Source organism: Oncorhynchus nerka, unplaced genomic scaffold, assembly GCF_034236695.1.
Source record: "Oncorhynchus nerka isolate Pitt River unplaced genomic scaffold, Oner_Uvic_2.0 unplaced_scaffold_1337, whole genome shotgun sequence".
NCBI lineage: Eukaryota > Metazoa > Chordata > Actinopteri > Salmoniformes > Salmonidae > Oncorhynchus > Oncorhynchus nerka.
The window spans coordinates 46,608-59,808 of record NW_027040015.1 but is presented as its reverse complement, the minus strand read 5'-3'; positions in this window follow the sequence as shown (position 1 = coordinate 59,808).

Here is a 13,201-nt window from a genome sequence, read left to right as displayed (position 1 = left end):
CGGGTCCTAACTGGTCCTGACTACTCCTGACGGGTCCTGACTGGTCCTGACTACTCCTGACGAGTCCTAACTGGTCCTGACTACTCCTGACGGGCCCTGACTACTCCTGACGGGTCCTAACTGGTCCTGACTACTCCTGACGGGTCCTGACTACTCCTGACGGGTCCTAACTGGTTCTGACTACTCCTGACGGGTCCTAACTGGTCCTGACTACTCCTAACTTGTCCTAACTACTCCTGACGGGTCCTAACTGGTCCTGACTACTCCTGACGGGTCCTGACTGGTCCTGACTGGTCCTGAATACTCCTAACTGGTCCTAACTACTCCTGACGGGTCCTGACGGGTCCTGACTACTCCTGACGGGTCCTAACTGGTCCTGACTACTCCTGACGGGTCCTGACGGGTCCTGACTACTCCTGACGGGTCCTGACGGGTCCTGACTACTCCTGACGGGTCCTGACTGGTCCTGACTACTCCTGACGGGTCCTGACTACTCCTGACGGGTCCTAACTGGTCCTGACTACTCCTAACTGGTCCTGACTACTCCTGACGGGTCCTGACTGGTCCTGACTACTCCTGACGGGTCCTAACTGGTCCTGACTACTCCTGACGGGTCCTGACTGCTCCTGACGGGTCCTGACTACTCCTGACGGGTCCTAACTGCTCGTAACTACTCCTGACGGGTCCTAACGGGTCCTGACTACTCCTGACGGGTCCTAACTGGTCCTGACTACTCCTGACGGGTCCTGACTACTCCTGACGGGTCCTAACTGGTCCTGACTACTCCTGACGGGTCCTGACTGGTCCTGACTACTCCTGACGAGTCCTAACTGGTCCTGACTACTCCTGACGGGCCCTGACTACTCCTGACGGGTCCTAACTGGTCCTGACTACTCCTGACGGGTCCTGACTACTCCTGACGGGTCCTAACTGGTTCTGACTACTCCTGACGGGTCCTAACTGGTCCTGACTACTCCTAACTTGTCCTAACTACTCCTGACGGGTCCTAACTGGTCCTGACTACTCCTGACGGGTCCTGACTGGTCCTGACTGGTCCTGAATACTCCTAACTGGTCCTAACTACTCCTGACGGGTCCTGACGGGTCCTGACTACTCCTGACGGGTCCTAACTGGTCCTGACTACTCCTGACGGGTCCGGGTCCTGACGGGTCCTGACTACTCCTGACGGGTCCTGACGGGTCCTGACTACTCCTGACTGGGTCCTGACTGGTCCTGACTACTCCTGACGGGTCCTGACTACTCCTGACGGGTCCTAACTGGTCCTGACTACTCCTAACTGGTCCTGACTACTCCTGACGGGTCCTGACTGGTCCTGACTACTCCTGACGGGTCCTAACTGGTCCTGACTACTCCTGACGGGTCCTGACTGCTCCTGACGGGTCCTGACTACTCCTGACGGGTCCTAACTGCTCGTAACTACTCCTGACGGGTCCTAACGGGTCCTGACTACTCCTGACGGGTCCTGACTGGTCCTGACTACTCCTGACGGGTCCTGACTGGTCCTGACTACTCCTGACGGGTCCTAACTGGTCCTGACTACTCCTGACGGGTCCTGACTGGTCCTGACTACTCCTGACGAGTCCTAACTGGTCCTGACTACTCCTGACGGGTGCTGACTACTCCTGACGGGTCCTAACTGGTCCTGACTACTCCTGACGGGTCCTGACTACTCCTGACGGGTCCTAACTGGTTCTGACTACTCCTGACGGGTCCTAACTGGTCCTGACTACTCCTGACAGGTCCTAACTGGTCCTGACTACTCCTGACGGGTCCTAACTGGTCCTGACTACTCCTGACGGGTCCTAACTGGTCCTAACTACTCCTGACGGGTCCTGACTACTCCTGACAGGTCCTAACTGGTCCTGACTACTCCTGACGGGTCCTAACTGGTCCTAACTACTCCTGACGGGTCCTGACTACTCCTGACGGGTCCTAACTGGTCCTGACTACTCCTGACGGGTCCTGACTGGTCCTGACTACTCCTGACGGGTCCTAACTGGTCCTGACTACTCCTGACGGGTCCTGACTACTCCTGTCGGGTCCTAACTGGTCCTGACTACTCGTGACGGGTCCTGACTGGTCCTGACTACTCCTGACGGGTCCTAACTGGTCCTGACTACTCCTGACGGGTCCTAACTGGTCCTAACTACTCCTGACGGTTCCTGACTACTCCTGACTACTCCTGACGGGTCCTGACTACTCCTGACGGGTCCTGACTACTCCTGACGGGTCCTGACTGGTCCTGACTACTCCTGACGGGTCCTGACTACTCCTGACGGGTCCTGACTGTTCCTGACTACTCCTGACGGGTCCTGACTGGTCCTGACTACTCCTGACGGGTCCTGACTACTCCTGACGGGTCCTAACTGGTCCTGACTACTCCTGACGGGTCCTGACTGGTGCTGACTACTCCTGACGGGTCCTAACTGGTCCTGACTACTCCTGACGGGTACTGACTACTCCTGACGGGTCCTGACTACTTCTGACGGGTCCTAACTGGTCCTGACTACTCCTGACGGGTCCTGACTGGCCCTGACTACTCCTGACGGGTCCTGACTGGTCCTGACTACTCCTAACTGGTCCTGACTACTCCTGACGGGTCCTGACTACTCCTGACGGGTCCTGACTGGTCCTGACTACTCCTGACGGGTCCTGACTACTCCTGACGGGTCCTAACTGGTCCTGACTACTCCTGACGGGTCCTGACTGGTCCTGACTACTCCTGACGGGTCCTAACTGGTCCTGACTACTCCTGACGGGTCCTAACTGGTCCTGACTACTCCTGACGGGTCCTGACTACTCCTGACGGGTCCTAACTGGTCCTGACTACTCCTGAAGGGTCCTAACTGGTCCTGACTACTCCTGACGGGTCCTAACTGGTCCTGACTACTCCTGACGGGTCCTAACTGGTCCTGACTACTCCTGACGGGTCCTGACTACTCCTGACGGGTCCTGACTGGTCCTGACTACTCCTAACTGGTCCTGACTACTCCTGACGGGTCCTGACTACTCCTGACGGGTCCTGACTGGTCCTGACTACTCCTGACGGGTCCTGACTACTCCTGACGGGTCCTAACTGGTCCTGACTACTCCTGACGGGTCCTGACTGGTCCTGACTACTCCTGACGGGTCCTAACTGGTCCTGACTACTCCTGACGGGTCCTAACTGGTCCTGACTACTCCTGACGGGTTCCTGACTACTCCTGATGGGTCCTAACTGGTCCTGACTACTCCTGACGGGTCCTAACTGGTCCTGACTACTCCTGACGGGTCCTAACTGGTCCTGACTACTCCTGACTACTCCTAACTGGTCCTAACTAATCCTGACGGGTCCTAATTGGTCCTGACTACTCCTGACGGGTCCTGACTACTCCTGACGGGTCCTGACTACTCCTGATGGGTCCTGACGGGTCCTGACTACTCCTGACGGGTCCTAACTGGTCCTGACTACTCCTGACGGGTCCTAACTGGTCCTAACTACTCCTGACGGGTCCTGACTACTCCTGACGGTTCCTGACTACTCCTGACTACTCCTGATGGGTCCTGACTACCCCTGACGGGTCCTAACTGGTCCTGACTACTCCTGACGGGTCCTAACTGGTCCTAACTACTCCTGACGGGTCCTGACTACTCCTGACGGGTCCTGACTACTCCTGACGGGTCCTAACTGGTCCTGACTGGTCCTGACTACTCCTGATGGGTCCTAACTGGTCCTGACTGGTCAAAACTGGTCCTGACTACTCCTGACGGGTCCTAACTGGTCCTGACTACTCCTGACGGGTCCTGACTACTCCTGACGGGTCCTAACTGGTCGTGACTACTCCTGACGGGTCCTAACTGGTCCTGACTACTCCTGACGGGTCCTAACTGGTCCTGACTACTCCTGACGGGTCCTAACTGGTCCTGACTACTCCTGACGGGTCCTAACTGGTCCTGACTACTCCTGACGGGTCCTAACTGGTCCTGACTACTCCTGACGGGTCCTAACTGGTCCTGACGGGTCCTAACTGGTCCTGACTACTCCTGACGGTTCCTAACTGGTCCTGACTACTCCTGACGGGTCCTAACTGGTCCTGACTACTCCTGACGGGTCCTAACTGGTCCTAACTACTCCTGACGGGTCCTAACTGGTCCTGACTACTCCTGACGGGTCCTGACTACTCCTGACGGGTCCTGACTACTCCTGATGGGTCCTGACTGGTCCTGACTACTCCTGACGGGTCCTAACTGGTCCTGACGGGTCCTAACTGGTCCTGACTACTCCTGACGGATCCTAACTGGTCCTAACTACTCCTGACGGGTCCTAACTGGTCCTGACTACTCCTGACGGGTCCTGACTACTCCTGACGGGTCCTGACTACTCCTGATGGGTCCTGACTGGTCCTGACTAATCCTGACGGGTCCTAACTGGTCCTGACTACTCCTGACGGGTCCTAACTGGTCCTGACTACTCCTGACGGGTCCTGACTACTCCTGACGGGTCCTAACTGGTCGTGACTACTCCTGACGGGTCTTAACTGGTCCTGACTACTCCTGACGGGTCCTAACTGGTCCTGACTACTCCTGACGGGTCCTAACTGGTCCTGACTACTCCTGACGGGTCCTAACTGGTCCTGACTACTCCTGACGGGTCCTAACTGGTCCTGACTACTCCTGACGGGTCCTAACTGGTCCTGACGGGTCCTAACTGGTCCTGACTACTCCTGACGGTTCCTAACTGGTCCTGACTACTCCTGACGGGTCCTAACTGGTCCTGACTACTCCTGACGGGTCCTAACTGGTCCTAACTACTCCTGACGGGTCCTAACTGGTCCTGACTACTCCTGACGGGTCCTGACTACTCCTGACGGGTCCTGACTACTCCTGATGGGTCCTGACTGGTCCTGACTACTCCTGACGGGTCCTAACTGGTCCTGACGGGTCCTAACTGGTCCTGACTACTCCTGACGGATCCTAACTGGTCCTAACTACTCCTGACGGGTCCTAACTGGTCCTGACTACTCCTGACGGGTCCTGACTACTCCTGACGGGTCCTGACTGGTCCTGACTACTCCTGACGGGTCCTAACTGGTCCTGACTACTCCTGACGGGTCCTAACTGGTCCTGACTACTCCTGACGGGTCCTAACTACTCCTGATGGGTCCTGACGGGTCCTGACTACTCCTGACGGGTCCTAACTGGTCCTGACTACTCCTGACGGGTCCTAACTGGTCCTAACTACTCCTGACGGGTCCTGACTACTCCTGACGGGTCCTGACTACTCCTGACTACTCCTGACGGGTCCTGACTACTCCTGACGGGTCCTAACTGGTCCTGACTACTCCTGACGGGTCCTAACTGGTCCTAACTACTCCTGACTGGTCCTGACTACTCCTGACGGGTCCTAACTGGTCCTGACGGGTCCTAACTGGTCCTGACTACTCCTGACGGGTCCTGACTACTCCTGACTACTCCTGACGGGTCCTGACTACTCCTGACGGGTCCTAACTGGTCCTGACTACTCCTGACGGGTCCTGACTACTCCTGACTACTCCTGACGGGTCCTGACTACTCCTGACGGATCCTAACTGGTCCTGACTACTCCTGACGGGTCCTAACTGGTCCTAACTACTCCTGACTGGTCCTGACTACTCCTGACGGGTCCTAACTGGTCCTGACGGGTCCTAACTGGTCCTGACTACTCCTGACGGGTCCTGACTACTCCTGACGGGTCCTAACTGGTCCTGACTGGTCCTGACTACTCCTGATGGGTCCTAACTGGTCCTGACTGGTCCTAACTGGTCCTGACTACTCCTGATGGGTCCTGACTACTCCTGACTGGTCCTGACTACTCCTGACGGGTCCTAACTGGTCCTGACTACTCCTGATGGGTCCTGACTACTCCTGACGGGTCCTGACTACTCCTGATGGGTCCTAACTGGTCCTGACTACTCCTGATGGGTCCTAACTGGTCCTGACTGGTCCTAACTGGGGATAGGGTTAGGTTTAAGAAGGTTTCTGTTTATGTTGGTATCAAACCTTGGGTTGCACGGGTCTATTGCCACTTTCTGCCCTGTTTCCTTATTGTACATCTGACCGGTCTGGAGAGGGTGGGAGATAATAAGAGGCTGAGAGGTCAGAGGGTTCACCCACAACAGTTCAATAACAGATCTGGAGAGGGTGTTAGATCATGAGGCTGAGAGTTCCGAGGGGTCACCCACAACAGTTCAATAACAGGTCTGGAGAGGGTGGGAGATAATTAGAGGCTGAGAGGTCAGAGGGCTCACCCACAACAGTTCAATAACAGGTCTGGAGAGGGTGGGAGATAATGAGAGGCTGAGAGCTCCAAGGGGGCACCCACTACAGTTCAATAACAGGCCTGGAGAGGGTGGGAGATCATGAGGCTGAGAGTTCCGAGGGGTCACCCACAACAGTTCAATAACAGGTCTGGAGAGGGTGGGAGATAATGAGAGGCTGAGAGCTCCAAGGGGGCACCCACTACAGTTCAATAACAGGCCTGGAGAGGGTGGGAGATCATGAGGCTGAGAGTTCCGAGGGGTCAGCCACAACAGTTCAATAACAGGAGGAAGATAATTATTAATAAAATCTTGAGCAAAAAGATTGAACTTTTAAACACATTTTATATAAAATCACAAAACATGCATACTCGATCAATTAAATACCTAAATAAATAATGAAGTAAATACATAATTGGAAATCCCCCCAAAGGCTGAAGGGATTACGTGCTATGTTAAAATGCATAATATAATACAAATCAATACAAAAAAGACCAAACCAGATTGAGCAATTAAATACATTATTTTTGTTGCACTTCCTCCTCGTGTCGGTGGCCCCTCCAGCTCTCTTAATTAGGCCCCCACTAAGTCCCACTGTCAATGCTTCATACTACTCCTTACTATTCATACCAAGTGGAGCCAAGGTCTTAATAAGGGTAGGGTGGCACCTGTTGACAACATCTGGTGAAATCGGAGGGTGCGCAAATTAAATAAATAATCGTAATATTAAACATTTATGAACATACAAGTATCTTATATAATTTATAAGCGTAAATGATTGTTAATCTAACTGTCTGATTTACAATAGGCTTTGCAGCGAAAGCATACCATGCGATTGTTTGAAGACGACGCCCCACAACATATTTTTCAACCAGCACAGGCTTCATAAAATCACTAATAACGATTAAGTAAGTTACTTACTTTTGAAAATCTTCCTCTCTTTGCAATCCCAAGGGTCCCAGCTACAACATTAATATTTGTTTTGTTAGATAAAATCCTTCTTTATATCACAAAAAGTCAGTTAAGTTGGCGCCATCGATTTCAGTAATCCACTCAACATGCAAAGGAGTCCAAAAAGCTACCGCTAAACTTTGTTCAAACAAGTCATACATAAAGTATGTTCAATAGAAAAGTCAAATAAGTAAGCGCAACTCTTCATCACCAACAGACTGATATTGTAGCGGGACTCGTTCTACAAAAACGTAAAATTCTTGCTTTTTGAAGAAACAAGCCTGAAACAATGAACAAAGAATGTTGACAATCTGGTATCTGGCGGGATCTGGTGGAAGCCAATCTGGGATCCCATAGCTTTCCATTATAAGAGCCTGGGAGCTCTTTGGGTTTTCACCTGCCATATCACCTGTGTCTCATACATTATAACATTTATACAAACTTCAAAGTGTTTTCCACCCAATGCTACCAATCATATGCCTATACTGGCTTCTGGGCCTGAGTAACAGGCAGTTTGCTTTGGACACATCAGTCAGGGGGAAATTGAGAAGCATAGACCCTATCCCTAAACAAGTTCTGCATATCCAACAGTTTCTCTCTGGCCTTTGGTCCAGGAGGCTTTCAACTCCAGACCGGTAATCCAGAGGGACGTTGTAAGGTGGATTTGAAAGTGTTTGACCAGGTGTGTTTGTAATATGTTTTTTTCCCCCCAATTGTGTAAAGGTGATGTTTGAGGCGTGTCAAGACTGTGACATGACAGACAATATTGGTGATTTGAATGGTTATGAGATGAGATGAGATTTTAAATGTGTGGAAGTTGCCTATAGTACTGTTGTTCAATAGGTTAGGGGTTAGGGTTAGGGGTTAGGGTTAGGGTTAGGGTTATGGTTAGGGTTAGGTTTAGGGTTAGGGGTTAGGATTAGGTTGTTTGGTGGAGCAAACAAAGAGACACTGAGGAAGGCAGGAGAGAGAAGCTATGAGCAGCAGATTCTAAACTAAGAATAAGGGCCAAGTGCCAAGTTCAGAGCGGTGGTCTAGGAGAAAAAGTTCAGTATGAAAATCTAGAGATTAAAATAGATATAGAGAGTGAGGGATTCAGATTAGATATGGGGGTGTAGGGACATAAGGTTAGGGTTAGGAATTAAGCTGAAGATTTGAAAGCTATAGGTTAAGGTCGGAATTCAGATTAGGGTTAGGGTTAGAGGGTTAGGGTTAGGGTTAGGGTTAGGTTGTTTGGTGGAGCAAACAAAGAGACACGGAGGAAGGCAGGAGAGAGAAGCTATGAGCAGCAGACCAAGACGCGACTGTGGGCTTTGTTGTAAACAGAATATCGTGCGGCTAGACCGACATTTCAAGTCTGTACATGCACTTAAGTTCGGTAGTATGGAATGGACGAATGCTATGCAATTTAGCCGGTTTTCGACTGAGAGACAGCAGCCCGAATCAGGGCAGTATATGCAGCCTGACAACGGTGTTGAACCGCGGCCGGAGGACCCTGTGATTTTGCAGTGTTTTGAAAGTGAGTTGTCCGTGGAGCAGCAGCTGGTGGACGAGGGTGAGCAGCAGCTGGTGGACGAGGATGATCAGCAGCTGGTGGTGAGCAGCAGCTGGTGGACGAGGGTGATCAGCAGCTGGTGGACGAGGGTGATCAGCAGCTGGTGGACGAGGGTGAGCAGCAGCTGGTGGACGAGGGTGCAGCAGCTGGTGGTGAGCAGCAGCTGGTGGACGAGGGTGAGCAGCAGCTGGTGGACGAGGGTGAGCAGCAGCTGGTGGACGAGGGTGAGCAGCAGCTGGTGGACGGTGAGCAGCAGCTGGTGGACGAGGGTGAGCAGCAGCTGGTGGACGAGGGTGATCAGCAGCTGGTGGACGAGGGTGAGCAGCAGCTGGTGGACGAGGGTGATCAGCAGCTGGTGGACGAGGTGAGCAGCAGCTGGTGGACGGTGTGCAGCAGCTGGTGGGGTGAGCAGCAGCTGGTGGACGAGGGTGATCAGACGGCAGGTGTGTCGGGCGGTGCAGCCAACCAGTCAGGTCGGTAGTGAACTGTGCTCGGAACCGAGGGAGCAAGGCTGCGTCGTGGCGACTTCCACGGAGAGCGAGAGTGATGAAGACGGCGGGGTGCCGTCCCGAATTGAGGTTTGGAGTAATGCAATTTTGACTCAATATGAACACTATATTGTGGGTATACACCCTTCAGTTAAACGAATTGACAATAGTCGCACCAGTATATCCCGAGTACGGGAATTCCTCCGCATTATGTCGGAGGGCAAGGCCGATGAAGGCCTGTGTTTTCTGGATAACTACAGACGTGGTTTGGCACCATCCACGTTAAAAATGTACCGAGCCGATGTTAGAGGTTTCCTGAATTATCTTATTCAGTTCCGGCCAAATGGTATGCAAGCTAAGGTCGTTGGAATTCGAAAAATGTTACTCTGCTTGGCGAAGATGGACAGGGACTCGCGGCAGAGCCAGGCAACGCATAGGGCAAAATTCCGCCAACGCTGCAGGGATGAGGTGCTCAGCGCTGCGGAGTTAAAAAGCTTTGTTTAGCTAAGCAATCAAGCCATTCCTTAAGTTCTCAGTAGGCTGGAGGTCCGTGCCACGTGCTCTGACAGGCGTAGGTTTGCAGCTCTCATGTCTAGCCGGTTGGCCATATTTAATGGCACTCGACGATCCCCAGTCACCATGTTTAGTGAGAGTGATTTCAGTGAAGTAACCCCGGAAGGTGGGGGTTATCAGATGTGTGTAGCGAGCCACAAAACTAACTATAGCTTCGGGGAGTGCAGAATTGTTCTATGTCAGGAGGAATACACTTGGCTTAAACGATTCCATCAAATCAGGCCTCATCTGAATGGAATGACCTCAGACACAGAACTCTTCTTTTTCACATCCTGCGGTCAACCCTACGGTAATCTGTGTGCGTATGTGGGGCAAATCTTTGCAGAGTTTGGCATTGGAAGTAAAGTGACCTTCGGTACAATTCGACGCAGTGTTGCCACGTTGAACTTTAACCAAGGCTCGGTTACAGACCGGGGAACTGTTGCTGACCATATGTGTCACTCTCTGGAAACGCAGGCACGGCACTACCGGTATTTGCCCCAAAATGCCAGCAGGGCCCGGACACTGATTGAGGGACAAATCAATCCATGATTAACTGATTAAATAAAGCATATTTGTTTGAAATTCACCCTTGTTTTTGTGTCATTATGCATTAAAATGATTAAAAATGTGTTTCATTTTGGGTTACCAGGTGCCTATTTTCAATCACCAGTTGCACATGAAACATAGTTTTATTTTAGAACGTTTGGACTTAGTAAATTTTCACAAATATTTTAGAATCCTCCATATAATCCTACTAATATTACTCCCCACAATGAAACCCCCCTACTGGGTAAAATTCACTAGATGTCGCCAAAGGTACAATCTATGGAGGATTCTAAAATAGAATCCTTTGGCTACCTCTAGTGAATTTTCCCCAGTATTGTGTCTCCAAAGTGGGATTTAATATTATAATGCCTGGTAAATGCATTTAGGACCATGTTTTTATTTTTAGGTTACCAGGTGCCTATTTTCAATCACCAGTTGCACAGAGGTAGATCCTAATCCCCATCCACAAAAATATTTTAAAGTGTCCATAAAGCACTCAGGACGGGCGCCCCATGGATAGAGGGCCGTAGTATGGTACTCCCATAGTGGCATTAATATCAGAATGACCGGTAAGTGCATTTAGGACCGTATTTTTATTTTTAGGTTACCAGGTGCCTATTTCAAATCACCAGTTGCCCGGATGTATAAGGGCGCCCATGGATAGAGGGCCGTAGTAGGGTGCTCCTATAGCGGGCATGAATATCTGTCACACCGGTAAGTGCATTTAGGACAATGTTTTTATTTTTAGGTTACCAGGTGCCTATTTTCAATCACCAGTTGCACAGGAAAAAAAAATGAAACCTTCCATTAATCACTCAGGCCGGCCCCCATTGATAAAGGTCCGTAGTAGGGTGCTCCCATAGCGGGCATGGATATCTGGAACACCGCTAAGTGTATTTAGAACAGTGTTTCATTTTAGGTTACCAGGTGCCGATTTTCAATCACCAGGTGCACGGCTGAAAAAAGTGGGGACTTTTTCGACCAAATTCTGTAATTTTCCAAAAATTATTAAAAATACTTCCCAACGGGCTAGAGGTCCCAAATTTCGTCTCATACCCCCTCTCGTGATGGGCAACAAGTAGAGCATGTAAAAAACAATTAGCATCCACAGGCACCTATGCTCCCGGTAACATGCACTTTTTTTCCAAAACTTAAAACACGATTTCCTATTAAAAGGTTTTATACAAAAACGGTTTTAATTAAATGGAAATGCTCGTCTATGTGTGCCATTTCGTGCAAAAAAAACCCCATCCGGATTGGATGTGTACTTTTTGATTTATTCACGTTTTGGTGTACCGGAATTTGACCCAAAATGGCGGGGCACACAGTAGCCTTTCCGGGCTTCCATCGATAAATTGGCCTGCCCGGTTAAGACACACTCAGTGGCGGGTCGACCAGACAGGTACCGGCGCGAAATCAGAAACCTGTTTTTTGACAACAAGACTTCCATGTCCTAGAGAGACGGGGGTGGTGTCAAACTGTTCAGCCCGAATAGAAAATGAGTAATGGACACTTTTGAGGAATGTGAGCCCCTCGGAACCATGGTACTTTGGACATTTTCCGCCGGCGACCGATTTAGTGGGTTGACCAGCCCTTCAGCGCCCGATTTGTCCTAACTTTTGATCCACGTTTCCCAGCTTGGTGGTGGGAGGATATTGAGCCTTGTCCTGGGCAGGTGCTCTATCCCAGCTATTACCTTGTGGGTTTGGTTCATCAATGACCATGGTTCTGGTCCAATGAAGGTGCCCGTCCCTTCGGCGACCCATTTGTGGTTGTTTAGCCCCGGTGAGGGCTAGCTCTCCAGTCCAGTCCCACTCTTGGTTCACGGTGCGTCTCCATGGTTCTCCTCTGTTGTCCAGCCAGTTTAATTTCCTCTGACCGATTTGCATTCATTTTCCACCTGGGAGGGCCTCTATCGGCCGGCCTTTGGCTGGTGTTCTGATGGATGTTCCCTCCCGACCCACGTGGATTTGCCTCTATCGGGGGAGGCCCTTTCGGAAACGTTTGAGCCCCTATTTCGATACGCTCCAGCCGGGCAACTTTAGTGCGAGATCAAGCCGAACTGTTTGACCAAGTGGCCCGACATTAACATTTAACATTTAAGTCATTTAGCAGACGCTCTTATCCAGAGCGACTTACAAATTGGTGCTTTCACCTTATGACATCCAGTGGAACAGCCACTTTACAATAGTGCATCTAAGTCTTTTAAGGGGGGGGGGTGAGAAGGATTACTTTATCCTATCCTAGGTATTCCTTAAAGAGGTGGGGTTTCAGGTGTCTCCGGAAGGTGGTGATTGACTCCGCTGTCCTGGCGTCGTGAGGGAGTTTGTTCCACCATTGGGGGGCCAGAGCAGCGAACAGTTTTGACTGGGCTGAGCGGGAACTGTACTTCCTCAGTGGTAGGGAGGCGAGCAGGCCAGAGGTGGATGAACGCAGTGCCCTTGTTTGGGTGTAGGGCCTGATCAGAGCCTGGAGGTACTGAGGTGCCGTTCCCCTCACAGCTCCGTAGGCAAGCACCATGGTCTTGTAGCGGATGCGAGCTTCAACTGGAAGCCAGTGGAGAGAGCGGAGGAGCGGGGTGACGTGAGAGAACTTGGGAAGGTTGAACACCAGACGGGCTGCGGCGTTCTGGATGAGTTGTAGGGGTTTAATGGCACAGGCAGGGAGCCCAGCCAACAGCGAGTTGCAGTAATCCAGACGGGAGATGACAAGTGCCTGGATTAGGACCTGCGCCGCTTCCTGTGTGAGGCAGGGTCGTACTCTGCGGATGTTGTAGAGCATGAACCTACAGGAACGGGCCATCGCCTTGA